This window comes from Sinocyclocheilus rhinocerous, unplaced genomic scaffold, assembly GCF_001515625.1.
Source record: "Sinocyclocheilus rhinocerous isolate Xijiao unplaced genomic scaffold, SAMN03320098_v1.1 scaffold2754, whole genome shotgun sequence".
NCBI lineage: Eukaryota > Metazoa > Chordata > Actinopteri > Cypriniformes > Cyprinidae > Sinocyclocheilus > Sinocyclocheilus rhinocerous.
In genome coordinates, this window is record NW_015634251.1 from 482,819 (window position 1) to 500,730 (window position 17,912).

At 39.7% G+C, this 17,912-nt stretch overlaps 1 protein-coding gene and 1 long non-coding RNA gene across 2 annotated transcripts in view; one reads left to right on the top strand and one right to left on the bottom strand.

The window, feature by feature from the left end:
* The window catches only part of LOC107745459 (sodium channel protein type 8 subunit alpha-like), a 71,455-nt gene extending 66,359 nt beyond the window's left edge, over positions 1–5,096 (bottom strand). Inside the window, exon 1 of the mRNA XM_016559342.1 lies at positions 4,953–5,096. The gene's annotated coding sequence lies outside the window, so the exon portion shown is untranslated. The remainder of the gene's footprint in view (positions 1–4,952) is intronic.
* On the top strand, positions 2,870–17,083 carry LOC107745460 (uncharacterized). The gene is made up of 3 exons (XR_001640602.1): positions 2,870–2,882; positions 14,436–14,443; positions 17,005–17,083. It is a non-coding gene; the product is annotated as an uncharacterized LOC107745460 (long non-coding RNA).
* The last annotated feature ends 829 nt before the right edge of the window (positions 17,084–17,912 follow it).

Here is a 17,912-nt window from a genome sequence, read left to right on the forward strand (position 1 = left end):
TGGCAACTGTCACCCCAGGACTGTTTGTTGTGTTTTCACTCCCCATGTGCTCTGTGACCTAGTTTCTGTCTATGTCTGATTGTGTCATGTTCAGGTGTGTCTCGTCAATTATTCTCCCTATATAAGTTGTATTCAGTTCAGCGTTTCTTCGTCCGGTCTTACATCTGTATTACACTGGTGTGTGTGTGTGTATGCTGTTTCCCTGCTATGGATTACCCGTATGTGGATTATTAAAGACAGTTTATTGTTATCTTCTTCATATTCGTGCTTCTCTCCCGCACCACACCGTGACACTAACAAGGACATTTAACAAGGGACTAAGACTAAAACTGAAAATAGCTGACAAAATTAACACTAGTCCAAGCCTCCACTATCTTGAAGAATGTGGGTAACCAAATAGTTGCTGGCCCCCATTGACTTCCATGACTGACATGAAAAATGTACAAAATGACAAATATACAAATTTTTTTGGCAGAACTATCCCTTTAACCTAAGCTTACAAAAACTCACAGTGTACACTAAAGCAAAGACTTTAGATACAAAGACAGTGCACTCACATTGCTTATGAATGGGAGAAAGTGCAAAGCGCACAATGGTGGAATAAGCCCAGTCTTCTAAATGCAAGAGCCAATTGGTAAAGTCATTGAATATTTGCACTGGCAGGTTCAGCTTGAAAGCTTTTTTAACACTATTTGAGAATAAAAAACAACAAATATGAGACAGTTTATGTCCAGATTTTATTGCTGATTTAAGTGTGGCACGCAGTTTTTAAGATTTCAGGCTTTCCCCATTCAAAAAGGTAGGAGTTGGTTTTGGACGCCTGAAATAGCTTCCCAGATGCTCTGTAAATATGGACGCCGAGTGAACAGACTTTCCCTGAAAGGGACTTTGACTGCAGTCTCTGTGCTCACAGTGTCCCGGACACCAATATTTTAATGATTCATTAAAGATGAATCACTGTGGCCAACTGAAATTTCAGTATTGCGATAAAGGTTAGGATCATAATTTTTAGGTAGTAGTATGACAGGACACTGTGAGTGTATATTAGCACTGTTTGTTGTTTGCTTTTGGGATTTAACAGAGCACTTGGACACGGAAACTGTGATGTGTGATATCAACCTCTTCTTAAGTCAACCTGAATTACTGTTACATTATTATTACTGCAAAACTCAATGTAAAGCTGTAACATTTGGGGTGATAATATTTATTACTAATACTATTATCAATATTTGTATATACTTTGCTGATCTTTAATGAAGGTTGGCAAATGGAGAAATCTAAAATTTCAGGACTTAAAGTTGAGATGAAATAGAAGTAGTGACAGATCAGTTGACTGCAAGAAAAGGATTTACGCTGACTAAATGATTGGAAAAATCCAGTATACATCACCAGACAGAAGTCATTTGCATCAGAAAATCAAGTGATTTCAAGTTTTGAATAAAATCTATAAATGAGCTTAATATAGAAAAACTGTAAATGCAAGACTTTCTGATCTACAACATTACAATAACTATTCATTCATGCATATGATCATTAGTCATCAATTAGGTTACTATTTTTACCAGCTACTACTATCTTGTATCACATTATCAATACTTAAAATCTAAGCCAAGAGAGCCCACACAACCTTGTCACAATTAAAAAAAGCAAAACAACAAAATGTAATTTACATTTACATTTAGCAGATGCTTTTTTCCAAAGCGACTTACAAATGAGGACAATAGAAGCAATCAAAAACTAACAAAAGAGCAACAATATGTAAGTGCAAATGACAAGTCTCAGTTAGCCTAACGTAGTACACGTAGCAAATTATCAAATTAATCATTTAGATTTAATTCTAGCTTGTGGAAAGATAGTCTTACTGAACAATACTACCTTGTTACATCATCCGCTCACACAAACTGATATGTTAAGCACAGGAAAGTAAAATGCTAAGCCTTGCATCTAAAAATATTACCTTACATATCAAAACAATCAGTTGCTAAATTGAGAGCATGTTAAAGAGAGACTGGCACTAGATCCTGGATGAGTCATCCACTTCATGAAAAATGAAAAGCACCCTCCATTATGAGCAGATAAAGGTGATACTTAAAGTTTGTCTTTGGATTACACTTGCAATAATATTAATTGTCTTTGTGATAAGTGATTCATTGGACTTTTTTTTCCTGATTTGTGCTTGCGTAACTTCTCATGGTATGGTTCTTTTGGGTCATTATGATGGATGTTTCTATTTTAGATGAAAGGGTGCTGGGAGCTGAAAGGATGTAGACTGGATTAGAAGATAGGCCTACCTCACGATAGCACAAGCAGATTTGAACCTATCGTCCTCATGAACAAAACCTCCACTAAGAGGCCGATTTGGGACATGCGTTATGTCCCTAAGGCTGCAGAATGGGAAATGGGGTGGGTTAAGGGAGGCCTGGTGAACCACATCATCTAAAAGCTTGTGTGCACTTATGGGCCAGACACTTAACCAAGCCATATCCTGATATTACAGAGCTACTTACTGTAGCTGACTTTTAGCTTTTCTCTCCATCCAATTCCAGTTTTGTTTCAGAAATGGCATTTGCATTTTCATCTTGCCTTTGAAGTAAATATACCCTATTTACCTTCAAGCAATTAAGAAACATGAACAAAATATCAAGGAATGCGACAAACGTTGGCACATAACAGACACCATTGGTGGCAGAAGTCCCATGGGTATGAATCTGATATCACTTCAAGACCTGTTGGAAAAAAACAGCTTAAAACAGCCTTAGCTGGTTTGTCAGTCTTAGCAGGTCTCTTGGCAGGTCTATAAAGGGTTTTGGGCACTTACTTGGTCAGACTAGGAGACCAGCTTAAACCAGCAAAGACCTGTAAACCAGTTTAGGTTGGTTTAAGTTTATTTTTTTCCCTTAGCAATGAAACAGGTAAACAAAAGAAATTATCATACTAAAATTTTCAATGTCTTATTAGTAAAACTGTGTAAAGCTGTGTGGTCAAAACAACACAAGCAAAGAGGATCTTGCCTTACGGGAGCTGTCCAATCAGCACCACACTGTAAAAAGGGACTTATAAGGGTTTTTTGAATCATATACAGTAGGAAATTAGAATTACTTTAAATCTACATTTAAAAATAAAATAAAATAAATAAATAAATGCAAGAGCAACAATATTTCTGCACATTTTGACCCACCAAGCCTAACAGAGTTACTTTCTAGAAAATGCTACTGATTTAAGGTTTCGAGAATTTCCAGCATGCAATGCAATATGAACAAATTATGCATTTATGGTTAAAGGATTATTATTTTGCAATATGCTGTTAATTGTGTTGTCATGTTAATTGTTAGTTATTTGTTTAAAAAAGCACATCTTGTTACTTAAATACATTTAATTAAAATTGATTAACATTCTCTATTATGAAACACACCCACACACACACACACAAATAGTTGCCCTCACAAGATTTTATTAGCTGTAATAATATTTTGCATTTTGTGAACAATCACATTCAAATTGGTTAAACAGTAGTATGTAGTATTACTAAAGACAGTTAAGAAATCTCATGGCATACCGCTGCCAGGAATAAAATTTTTACAGTGCACCTTCCATAAGCTTAAGTATATGGAAGCATATTGTTTCTCAGGGGGTTATTAAAAAGGTTGTAAGGGAATTCGTATCAAATAAACGAGGTGGGCTTCTGTTGGGTGGGCCTAAATATCTCAAATAACTGAAGGTACTATGCTGGGCTGCACAGGGACACGGCTTTAGAAAATGTCAGGTGGGCTACGTGGTCCAGCTTATTTACAGATGATAGGACATAGGTTAATTTGGGAAGCATTATGAATACAATTATGAATGCATTTTCATCCATGTGCTTTTCGAGCTTCTTTGCGCCACAGAACTGTCAAAACGACACACTAACGTCTTCAAATGCAAAACACATGTCAATAAATGATGTATATTCGGACATAAATTACAATTCCTTAAAACAAACCTCTACCTTATTTCAAGAACATCGTCAAGTATGGTTATCTGACTTGATGCGCAGTGGTCCTACCTTGATTTCATCAATGTTTGGTCACGAAATCCTTATCAGCACAACGGTTCTTTGCGTTCTCCAAACATCTTTGCGTTTTCCAAAACGTTGTCACATTTTCCTCGGGGTCAGAAAACAATTTTGTCCGAAAACGTACGTTTCTAAACAGCCTGACGCCTTCACGAAAGCGGTCCGAAGCCGCGGTGGAAAAACGGAAAATAGGCTACTGCAGTGTTTTTTTTCGCTCTCTCGTCGTATTTACCCTTTTATACTCACACAGCCAACATCTTTTTAGTCATATAACCGCATTTCTGAGCAAAACGTCTATCGCTTTTAGAGAACAGCAAGTTATCTCAACGACGTTGTGCAAGGTTTCTGCTCGCGAGGAATATAAACAAGAAAATGTAGCATACCACACCCGTGCAACCTGCGTCCACCCTACAATCAATAAGCAGCCAAGCATGTATTGCCTTTTGAACGTCTTAATTACAACGGATCACTTCAAACCTGTCCACATGCGCATTTTTGCTCATTTGCTCAGCTTGACATTTGATAAATGCTGACAAGACCTTTATTCAAATGAGGGTGCAAAGCTACAGGCTACGGATCACGTCATTGATCATGCAAATACAAATAACCCACCACATAATGCCTTGCAAGAATGTGTTTAACTCATATTATGACCGCTTAATAGTGTCATTTGAGAGGGTGAAATGAAAGGGCCTAATCACAATAGGTTCATTTGAACAAAAAAGTGAACTACATTACAGTCATTACGGAATATAAAAGCGAATGTGCATTTGGCGAGAAGGGTCTAGCAGTAAAACTCCCCTCAGCGTGCGGCGTCTCTGCGACATTCATTGACAGTGCAACGGCTTCCATTGCTGGGAATAAAAACATCGCGAGTGCGATATATAAACACAATACTTACTATGATTACGTTAGCGGGTATCCAAAAAATCCTCACTGGACAGCAGATGTCGAATAAATTCGTTAGAAATTGCGGATGTCGCCATATTGTTGCTGCTACCTTCCTTCAGTGTGCACCGTTACCCTGCATAATTGATGACTCCCAGCAAAATGTAAGGGACTGTCGGCCAATAGGTAGCACCAGTTCCACAATAAGAGAGTTCATTTTAGTTTTCGTTTATTGGAATTTCACTCAAAGAGCCTTCTTCGAGAATGAGGTGTTTCGGGAATGTTCGGGAATGACAATTTTGATGTTATGTTGCCTAAAATGTCTGAAGCAACAATCACACAGCCTTCATTGTGTTTGACTAAGAGTTTGAAAATATCTTTAAAACGCTATAAAAATAACAAACAGGTTGTTGGCTTGGTGTCATGAGGGACAAACTCGCATGAAATTCATCTCAGTGTATTTGTTTAATGGTGTTTCTAAAGGATGACCTTCCTTTCTAGTGTCCTTTACATAACTTTGTCATAGAAATTGTGAATATGTATTGTACAATACGCTGTTGTCTGCATAAACTAAAGATTTGAAATGTTGATTTGCACGTTCTTTCTTGTCCGGGTCTTTTAAAACATTACAGAACGATTTTACGTCACTTTCAGAATCTTTTCAGATTACCTAATAATCAGTTCCAAGGAGATTCGATTGTTTCTATCTGCTTTGTATCTCCCTCTTATTGCTTTCACATTTAAAATGTTTATAACAGCCCTACAATTAGTCTTCATTAGCTCGTTATCATCTGGGATTACAGGTAGTTTTATTTTAACAATATTATTATTTTTATTATTAATAATCCCAATAAAACAAATTACATGCCTTTTGTGAGGTTTCAGACAATTCTAGTAAAAAATATTTTATTCCTTTAGACAACTATTATCAGTGGTAAACTAAAAGAAAAAAAATCCAGCAATTAATAAAGTATCATAATGTAATATGTATTTACCATCAGGCAGTTGTGGGAAAACAAAAATCATATGCAAGAAAATATTTTCTTAAATGTTTATTTATTAAAATATTTCTTAAAGGGATAGTTCACCCAAAAATGAAAATTCTGTCATTTACTCACCCTCATGTAGTTCCAAACCTGTATGAGTTGCTTTCTTATGTTGAACATAAAAGAAGATATTTTGAAGATTACTGGTAATCAAACAGTTCGTGGTTGCCATTGACTTCCATAGTAGGAAAAAAAAATACTATGGAAGTCAATGGCAACCACCAACTGTTTGATTACCAGCAATCTTCAAAATATCTTTTTTTTGTGTTCAACATAAGAAAGCAACTCATACAGGTTTGGAACGACATGAGGGTGAGTAAATGATGACAGCATTTTCATTTTTGGGTGAACTATCCCTTTAAATGTTTTATTTAATGTAACAATAAATTGAATTTTTACTCTACTTTGATCATTTTACTTATAATCATTACTTATTCAAAATAGGGATCTGTGTCTTCCCACTAACATTTACATGCATTGTGAGAGGACCATCTTAATACATCATTAGACCTTTTAAATATCGCATATCAAAAATGCATATAAACGGTTTATTTTAGTAATAAATGTTACTGCCGTTTTAAAAGGGTTAACATTATTTACAGACAATCTAATCATCAGTGGCTGTCATATAAAAAGTAATGAAAAGTGTTCAGTGCGACTGACTAAATGCACTTTTAAGGTTGTGGAAAGCGACCTTTGCTGGATCCTCCAAAGCACCTTCGTATTTCAGGAGGCCTTTCTGCATTGGAGGGTGCATGGCCTTGGCAGGTGAGCATACAGCAGATGTCAAGGCATATCTGCGGTGGGTCCGTCTTCAGCCATCGGTGGGTAGTCACCGCATCCCACTGCTTCAGAAATAGGTGAGACACTTTAATGCTTCTCCTCCCTCATACCATGCAGCATTTGTGCGCAGATACACATCTTACTATTATAACTTTAAGCAATGTTAAATGTTGCGTGTTAAAGCAAATAGGTGATATATTTCATCTGAGCCCAAGAACCATTCACAGATGCACATTTAGTTAAATAAACAAGGGCTGGTAGTTGAACTAAAATTATATACTTACTTGCAGTAGTAGTTCAGTTAATTATATCCTTATTTCTTTTTAGATTAGCATTGGATATAGACTACTTACTACATCAAACCTTTTTACTCACCAATAAACAATTTAGGCTTTCGAAAATAATAGTTTTTATTGCAGATCTTTTGCATGCATTTTGTATGTAAATTTGTCCCTTACATCTTTCTTTTATAGTAACAACTATAAATTACGAATAGTGGCTGGAGTGAATTCTCGATCAAAGTATGGAAAGGGTGTCCAGTATCGTTCGGTCCAGCAAGTGATCCTGCATGAGAATTTCAGCCGATCGAAATATGACAACGATGTGGCACTTTTGCATCTGCATCACCCTTTATATTTCACAAAACATGTGCAGCCTCTGTGCATAATGGAAAATGAAATGGATGAGAAACGACTAAGCTTCAGTTCGTGTTACATCACTGGTTGGGGCAGCTCAGTGTTCGAAGGTTAGTATTTAAATGTCAAAAAACACTAGTCGAAAATGCAAAATCTCTGCATCATAAACAGATTATTATTTAGCAGAATATGTAATAGGCACCTTCGGGGGTTTGCAGAAGTGGAAGTCGTCATTGTTGGATAAACTTTTATGATGAACGCAATTTGCGTTAGGCAAACTTCAAATATATTTTTTTGTGCTCCCATTTGCTCCAATAGCAAAAGGAAAAAAAAACCATTGAGAGATTGATTATGTTGGTCAGAAGATAGAAATGTCAAATTGGTGTCACTCTCTCAGTCATTGTATTAGAAACACTCATGCATCAGCTTTAATTAGTTTTCTGTAATATAGTAAGGTAATAACACAAAATATAGTGTTATAAATTATACAATAATTTTTTTTAAATGAAAAAAAAAAATCTGCGAAATTTTCAATGTTAAAAACTGTGGAAATGCGTCATCACAGTCTGTGAAAAGGGTTCATATATCAGAGAGGAGTTCAAATTTTTTTTTTTACATCTTTCTGGCAGTTAAACTGTTAAAAGTATGTGGGTTTATATAATAAGTTCTCTCCTTCCTCTTTGAGAAGCAAACCATGAACACTTACATTTTATATGACAACAATATTTTTCCTTTAACAAAATTTGAATTTTTAACATTTATGGATGATTTAATATCATTTCTTATGATCATATTCAAAGAGAGTATTTAAAGAAAAAAAATAGAATTTTTTATTTAAACATATTTTATCATTTTTAAAACACTATACTTTTTGTTATATTACATATAATACATATATAGAATTTTTTTTAAATCTGAAACATTTTACTTTTTTTTTAGGAATGTTATTTAGCACTCTTCAGGAAGCTGAAGTTGATCTCATTGATACTGGGATCTGCAACCAAAGTAGCTGGTATGATGGCCATGTTAATGACAACATGATCTGTGCAGGATTTGACAAAGGGGGAGTCGACACGTGTCAGGTAATGTTGTCTCATTATTTCAGAGTAACTGGTCAGTGAAAGACAGTGATTAACAATATCTGTTGGAATACTTTTCAATCAAGGGTGACAGCGGAGGCCCTCTACAGTGTTACAGCAAAGACATGGAGAGATTTTACCTTTATGGTGTGACAAGTCATGGAGAGGATTGTGCATTGCCAAAGAAACCTGGCATATATACTCGTGCTAGCCGGTACACCGTCTGGCTGAGAGAAGCTCAAGCAAGATCTGTATCTGCTGCCTCAGTCACAGATCTGCCAGTTTTTAAATTAATCTCAGCCCTGTTTTTCTCTGCCTGCTTGGGCCTGCTAATGTGAGCCATCCCCCATCAGAGATCAGAACAGCTCTCTGGACTATGTGCACTGTCATTACAATAAAGTGTAATAAAGTGTAACAATAAAATGTACTGTATTTAACATTTTTGCTAATTGTATTTGATATTCTCATTTTCACAAACTGAATATAAAATGATCACATTTTGTAAAATTTTATGCTTGTGCTTTTGGAAATAGAACTTTACTATCCCTAATTCAACTTATTATTTTGAAATTTAGGTTCATTTTGAGCACAAATTGCAGTTTGCAAATGTAATAACTGAAAATATGTTTAATTGGTTATTTTTGTACTTTCACTCACTTACGGTGGCTGAGAGAGCTCACTGCGCTGCAAATGAAAAACACATGCAAATAGAAAAAAAACACCTGCAAATTAAGAAAACATCTTCATCAATTTGACAACACACACGCTGCAAATGCTCACAACACAACCAAATAAATAAATGCGCTGCAAATACTCACAACACATCCAAATAAAGAAACGCGATGCAAGAACAGAAACGCGCTGCAAATACAACACAAACAGAAACGCACAGCAAATAGGCACAGACCACATCGGAAATGTTTAAACAGCAAAGTGACGAAAATAGCTGATACATTTTTATTAATGTTTGCACAGAAAGGTGAGATTTTTGTTTATTTTAACATCCTGATCATACGATTCCTTAGCCTTTATAAATAAAAAAAATAAATAAAATAAAATATATATATATATATTAGCATAAATAATCTGATGAAATACACAATTACTGTAACTGTGAAAGGTTATGTAAGCTGGTTAACTTACTTTTACAATTTACCTTACCAAAATTAACCATAGCCTATGGTATTAAAAACAATTAATTAATAAACACATTTATTAGGCTATATAAAAATAAATAAAAATAAAAAATGGTTACAATAGGTAAATCATGGTAAGCATGCACAAATTAACCATGGATTTACAACGCTAATCATAGTTTAACCATGGTATTTGTACATTTGTTTTTATACAAATGTTAATAAATACGCCAAAAAAAAAAAAACATGGTTAATTTTAATTTTGTCGAGGTAATTTGCTAAGGGTAATTGCTGGAACCATCAGCACCTGAATCTCTCTCAGCAAGCACCAGCAGCCAGTACAGCAGGCAATCACATTTGTTAAGGCGGGAGAGAAACAACAAGGGAGCAGGAACTCAGCGGGGGGACTTCTAGCAACAGCTCGAGACTGGCAGCTAAAGGTTGACCTCCTTCGCCACAACCACACTTAGGCCTGACATGGTCTTATTTTCGGAATCATCAAGGCAGGTGGTTCTACTGGAATTGACTGTGCCCTGGGAAGACCGGATGGAAGAGGCATTTGAACGGAAGAGGGCAAAGTACGAGGAGTTGGCAGGTGAATGCCGTAACAGGGGATGGAAGACCCACTGCCTCCCCATTGAGGTTGGCTGCCGAGTGTTTGACGGCCAGTCATTGTGCAGGGCCCTCAAGCTCTTGGGAATCAGGGGACTGCACAAGAATAAAGCCATCAGGAACATCATGGATGCCGCGGAGAAGGCATCAAAATGGCTGTGGACAAAAAAGGGGCGATCCGTGGACTACACAAGCTACCTAGACACAAGTCGGGGACTGATCACCCCTGGCTGGGTCGCCTGGGCGAGGGTGTATGATGTTGAAAGACCCAAAACACCCGATGATCCCAGGTAACATCACTGATGATGTGTCTAGGGGGCACCTGGAAGGTGTATGTCAAATTAGGTTAGTCTGGCAGCAACCAGTGACTTCTGGGAACAGACCAGATGACTACCACAAAGAGGGTGGTGACAGCTGGAGAGACAGCAACCGGGGCAGGGAGGGTTAGCTTCTCAAGCTGCAGCACTCGTGAGGGGGCACCCATTAATAAGCTACGGAAAACCCTAAGGGACTATACCCCCAGAGGTGCCCGAGAGGGGGGGGGGAATGAGCACCTCAACAGGACGGATGCACAGTTACTGACCCAAGCTCATGGACATAAGACTACGAGTGCAGTTTGCAAATGCGGTAAAGTCTGCAAAAACCTGCATGGCCTTAAGATCCACCAGGCCAGAATGAAGTGCTTGTCTGGTACACAAGTGATGCAACGCACAGGTCAAGTACCTGTTGAGACGCAGGAGGAGCCTGGCCCGGAGTCACCCCACAATGCCCAGACCCTCCACGCACCACTAGATCGTTTCCAAGCAAGGCTTTCGAACATCGTCAGGTTAAGTGGCCCGCCACTAATAAGGAAAATGAGTGTCACCAGTTTGATGAGGATGTGGACAAGATTCTTCAAGTAACAGTCAGAGGGGATGCTGACCGGAGGTGGCAAACAATGTGCTCAATAACAATCAACATAGCTGTGAGATTTGGCCTGAAGAAGCAGCGCCCATCTAGTGGTACTGCGGGACCAAATCGTCAGCAGGAGAAGATCCGACAGTTGCGGCAGGAGCTCAGTGTGCTTAGAAGGCAGTTTAAGCAGGCAAATGAGGAGGATAAAGCTGCCCTGGCTGAGCTCCGGAACATCGTAAGGAGTAAGCTCACTACCACCCGTCGAGCTGAGTGGCACAGAACGAGGGACAAGGAGAGGGCTCGCAGACGGGCAGAGTTTGTCGCAAATCCCTTCGGATTCACCAGGAGACTCCTCGGGCAGAAGCGTAGCGGTCGACTCACCTGCACTCAAGACGAGGTTGACAAGTACCTTAGCACCAATTACAGCGATAGAACAAGAGATCAGGAACTTGGACCGTGTAGCACGTTGATAACCCCACCGGAACGCAGTGTGGATTTTAACCTCAAGGACCCAACCTTGAGAGAGGTTCAGGAGGTTGTGAAAGCAGCTAGGACGAACTCAGCACCAGGTCCAAGTGGAGTGCCCTACGCGGTCTACAAGAGGTGTCCCAAACTCCTTCAGCGCCTATGGAAAATCATCAAAGTCATCTGGAGGAGGGGAAAAGTGGCGCAGCAGTGGAGACATGCAGAGGGTGTCTGGATTCCGAAGGAGGAGAACTCAAGTAACATCGAGCAGTTCAGGGTCATCTCACTCCTCAGCGTGGAGGGGAAGATATTTTTCAGTATCGTTGCCCGACATATGACAGAGTTTCTCCTGCAGAATGAATACATTGACACCGCTGTTCAGAAAGGTGGGATCCCAAAAGTGCCAGGCTATATGGAGCACACAGGAGTTATCACCCAGCTAATCCGGGAGGCTCGAGAAGGTGACGGGGACCTGGCAGTGCTGTGGCTTGACCTTGCCAACGCTTATGGGTCAATCCCGCACAAGCTGGTGGAAACCTCACTGATCCGACATCATGTTCCAGATAGAATCAGGGACTTCATTTTGAACTATTACAGCTGCTTTAGTTTGAGAGTCACCTCTGGAACAATAACATCAGCATTTCATAGGCTGGAGAAAGAAATAATCACAGGGTGTACTATCTCAGTGATCTTGTTCACTTTAGCTATGAATATGCTAGTTAAGTCAGGGAAAAGTCTTCAACAGCACACTTAGGGACACAGCCACACTCCATGAAACTGGGAAGGAGTTGCACACCTGGATTGCTGCAGTGGACAAGTCAGGGCTGCCAGGAAAGTTCAAAGCCTGGATTTACCAGCATGGCATTCTGCCGCGACTCCTCTGGCCACTGCTGGTCTATGACATCCCCCTAACCACTGTCGAGGGCTTCGAGAGGAAGATCAGCCACTCTTTACGTAGGTGGTTGGGTCTCCCTGCCAGGAAAGTTCAAAGCCTGGATTTACCAGCATGGCATTCTGCCGCGATTCCTCTGGCCACTGCTGGTCTATGAGAGCCCCCTAACCACTGTCGAGGGCTTCGAGAGGAAGATCAGCCACTCTTTACGTAGGTGGTTGGGTCTCCCGCGTAGTATCACCAGCATAGCCCTATACGGAAGGAAGAACAAGCTACAACTCCCCTTCAGTGGCCTGTCGGAGGAGTTTATGGTTTCCCGAGCAAGAGAGGTACTGCTATACAGAGAATCAAATGACACCAAAGTGTCCTCAGCTGGCATCAAGGTGAGGACTGGTAGGAAGTGGAGGGCCCAGGAGGCAGACGACCAGGCTGAAGCACGGCTGCAGCACAGTGTGCTGGTGGGGACAGTGGCTTCAGGATGCGCAGGGCTTGGCTGTTACCAGAAACCTCGGTATGATAAGGCCCGGGGAAAGGACAGGCGTCAACTGGTCCAAGAAGAAATCCGAGCAGGGGTGGAGGAAAGGCGCATCAGTAGGATGGTGGGGATGTGACAACAAGGGGCGTGGTCTCGATGGGAACAAGCAATGGACCGAAAGATCTCGTGGACTGAGCTGTGGAAAGCGGAGCCATACCGGATCCAGTTCCTTATCCAATCAGTCTACGATGTCCTCCACAGTTTTTATTTAACTTCTTTTGGACTGAAGCAATGCAACACACACTGACTGCAATGATAGAGCTTGAAAGATCAAAGACAATTTTTAATATAACTCCGACTGGATTCGTCTGAAAGAAGAAAGTCATGTACACCTAGGATACCTCGGGGGTGAGTAAAACGCAGCCTAATTTTCATTTTTGGTTAAGCTGCTGCCCTAAGGCGCTGGGAGAGGGACGCCACGACCAGGTGCTAAGGGTAATTGCTGGAACCATCAGCACCGGAATCTCTCTCAGCAAGCACCAGCAGCCAGTTCAGCACGCAATCACATTTGTTAAGGCGGGAGAGAAGCCACAAGGGAGCAGGAACTCAGCGGGGGGGACTTCTAGCAACAGCTCGAGACTGGCAGCTAAAGGTTGACCTGGGAAGGCAGCTCAGATTTCCAGAAACCATCGTCACGACCACACTTAGGCCTGACATGGTCCTATTTTCGGAATCATCAAGGTCATTGTGCAGGGCCCTCAAGCTCTTGGGAATCAGGGGACTGCACAAGAATAAAGCCATCAGGAACATCATGGATGCCGCGGAGAAGGCATCAAGATGGCTGTGGATCAAAAGGGGCGATCTGTGGACTACACAAGATACCTAGACACAAGTCGGGGACTGACCACCCTTGGCTGGGTCGCCTGGGCGAGGGTGTATGATGTTGAAAGACCCAAAACACCCGATGACCCCAGGTAACATCACCGATGATGTGTCTAGGGGGCACCTGGAAGGTGTATGTCAAATTAAATTGTTTGCGGTTTGTGCTGTATTCATACCTATCAAACCTCCCGTTTTTCCTGGGATTCTTTCGTATTTTACCGTTCTATCCCTCTATAATCCTGTTTAAATATTTTCCCGTATTTCTCCCGTATTTCTGATCTTTCTATAAAAAAAAATCCCACTGGGCGTATTTTATGTTTGCTACATTCGCCTCTAGGCATGGGAGAAAAAAATCGATCCATCGCGATTCTTTCTCCAACGATTCTGGATCGATTCTGAGAATTTCAGAATCGATTCTGAGCTTAGTTTTTAACCAGATGCGCGATGACGCTGAGTTTGCTTTAGAAACACCCGTATTCTGCTTGCTTCCAGTTCCTCACACACATACACCACTCGAACCTTCCGTAAAATAATCTTTCATAAAATTCGGAAAGGTTGAAGTGAATTACAAGGACATTCGCGGGCTTCATTGCACAGAATGCGCTGTGAAAGACACTCGTCGGTATTTTCCTTACAAATGCTCTACGAAGTCATCATTTATGTGGTTTGGAATGCAGTGGACTTATATATTTAAAATATGAACCTCACTAACAGAAGGCTGCTTTCAATTTCAAATGCTGACGCGAGCTTTGTTTGTGAAGACTGCTCGCGCATGCGGCTGTGCGCAACTCCGTGTAAGTGGTTTAATGTACTTGCGTCTCAAAATGGTTTTATGACGCAAAATTAATGTAAACACAGCCAGTTATGTCTTAATGGATTAAACGGACAGGACAAACCACATTACTTCTTATATTTCAAAAGAGATCCGTGCGTGAATGCAGCTTAATAGATCTCCCGCTGTTTAAAATGTCATAGTAAAAAACAACAGTAAAGATGTAGAAAAATACTCACAGTTCTTGAATGGAAATCGTTCAGATAATCTTAAATACTGAAAGCACTCTTTGTTTGTTATTTGTAATATGTTTCTATGCTCCTCTTTTTCTCACACAATCGACACATACAAATTTCAACCCATTTGTGATGAGTACCATGGGAAGGAAGACTGGGGAAAAGAGTGAAAGGATCACTGGTAGAAATGGGACGGGAGGAGAAAGACTCAGGTGGTGCTCCAGTGAAAAAAACAAATATACATGCAAATTGAGATATAGCTTACACTTCAAAAGGCTATGTTTAATTGGTTAAATATGAGCGCTGCTCATATTCATCATCAGGTGCTGCGCTGCTTTGTTTACTGCGGTTACCGGGGAAATGGCTATATTCCTGGTGAAAAGCGATAGAATGAAGAGAGAAAAATTTGCATTTTTCAATAAGTCCTTCTGCTTTTTGTTTTAGTCCAAAGCCAAAAACGACCCCTAATTTTACGCAGAAAACACGCAGTTTGATATACACGAGGTTTAAATAATTGTTTGATAATAATTGTTCAAATTAATATGGCTGCATTTGGTTGGGTTGTGAGTATTTGCAGCGCCTTTCTTTATTTGTTTGTGTTGTGAGGATTTGCAGCATGTTTTGTATTTGGTTTTGATGCTAGTATTTGCAGCACATGTGCTGTCAAACTGATGAAGATGTTTTCTTAATTTGCTGGTGCTTTTTCTATTTGCATGTGTTTTCTGAAGTTGCAGTGCGTTGAGCTCTCTCGGTCACTATACTCACGTGCTATAAGACAAATTTGTGGAAATTACTGCGTTGCGATGGCGTAACTTTAGAGAATGCTACGCATGCTGTTCAGACATATAGTACATACAAACAATAGTACTTTTAAGTTAGTATTTTACTATCTTGAAACCGTTAATGGGGTCCCTTTGGTTAACCGAAGATAAAGCTGCAGTCCATAAGTTTTGCAGTTATTTGCGAAATTATCATCTTTACGTGGGCTAATGTTTTGAGGAGTATGTGTGGCTGTCATCAAAGACTATTTGCTATCAGTCACCGCACCTGTCTGGATATTCACTGTACTTCGGAATCACAGATTCAACGTCTTGGAAGTATGACCCAAATAAAAAATTTTACTGGAAAATGTCATCTGAACAAGTAAGTAACATGTCTGCCACTTTTGTTCTGACCAACTGAGAAAAAAAAGCATTACAATACATTGCGCTACCAATTGTGATTAAATCTAACAATCGCTTAGCTCATATCACATCAAACCGTGCAAATTATATATATACTTTGTTCTCAAATTGTTAATGTTAACAACATCAGCATTGCGTGACTACATGTGTGTTAGCTGGGGTGTGTATTACCTGTAGACTGCTGGTGACTACGGGTGAATCTCCATTTGTCACTGATTATTGTTGTATGGACCTTTCTGGATTACAATCCGCCATCAAAATAATTTAATTATTCCAGCTGCTGTGAGAAAAGGCCATAAATAATCCGCCACCTGCAGCATCCTCGCGTGCTATAGGCCTACAGCCTACTACTAACCGGGGGTCCGTTCTTCGTACCTCGCTTAATGCAACTCGCAGTGTTGCCAACTGCTTTCAGTTGAAAGTAGCTAGTGTTAGCTGGGGTGTGTATTACCTGTAGACTGCTGGTGACTACGGGTGAATCTCCATTTGTCACTGATTATTGTTGTATGGACCTTTCTGGATTACAATCCGCCATCAAAATAATTTAATTATTCCAGCTGCTGTGAAATGCAACTCGCAGTGTTCCGCCACCTGCAGAGTTCTCGCGTGCTATAGGCGGTAGCTAAATGTCACTAGATGACATCACAATGGCAAATTCACTAAAATCTATATATAAAGATGAACGTAGATCAGTGGGCAAGATGAGAACTTAGATAAGGTTTGTCCAAGAAGTTGCTATATTTGTCCCTAAACTTTTGAAAAAAAGTCTCAAAAGGGGCGGGGAAGTCGCTAAATCTAGCTACAAAGTAGCTAAATTGGCAACACTGCATCTGAGTTGATTTGAAAGATTCCAGATCTAGTAATCGTGATAACTAATCTCTGGCTAATTTGGTTCTTCAAACGATTTTGCGGATTTTATTAAAATTAAATTGTCGATTAGTGCGCGTTCTCGTCGTGTTCCCCAAAAAGGGCAGATGTATCGATACTCGAGACCACGATCAGCAACGCAGCGATTGGCTGGTGGCAAGACAGCAACGAAATTACATCATATAAATAAAAAAGACACCTGACGAAAAAAATTGACAAATTTCTGGAAACAACAAAGCGAACAAAACTACATAAATGTAATAATAATAGATAAATGAAATGTGCACTGTTTTTACTTTTTTTTTTTTTTTACATGATTCCCTATTATTTATATTAATGATTTCTAGTATTTGCTTTACATTTTTATTTCAGTGTTGTAATTAGCAATTCATTTAATTTGATCTTTTAAGCAGATTTGTTACGTGACAGCGTTAATTAAAGTTTCTTAGGGGTCAAGATCATGTTATCTGCATCTCCTGCGCTCCATCAAGCCACTCCCATAAAAGCTGTCACCACTCAAATTAATGCATGACTCAGATTAACTGTATAGTATGTGTGTAAGACTCCAATACAATTATAAAGTAATTATTTCATAACGAATACATTTTCAACGAGTAAACCTGGATGTGTCTGTAGTGTTATAGATGATGACACAACATTATAATATTTTTTGTATTAATTTTTTAATTATTATTATTGTAAATTACTGTCCCTGGATCAAGGTACTCTTCTAATAAAGTAGCAGTGGCTGGGACAGATTTTAAGTATCAGTTCTGCTTACAAAGTTGCATCTAATCCTGTTTACATGAAATAAACCTGCTCCCGAGCAGGTTTAAGTTTATGGACCTGTTGCTATGACAGCAACTCCAGGATGAGCTTCGAAGAACCAAACAATCCAAGATCATGCCTCAACAATCAAATCCATCTAACTGAGTTAGCGACGTACGAAGAACGGGCCCCAGTTTGAGCCCGATTGAGACGCAGAGGATATTATTGAAGAGGATCGTGCAGAACC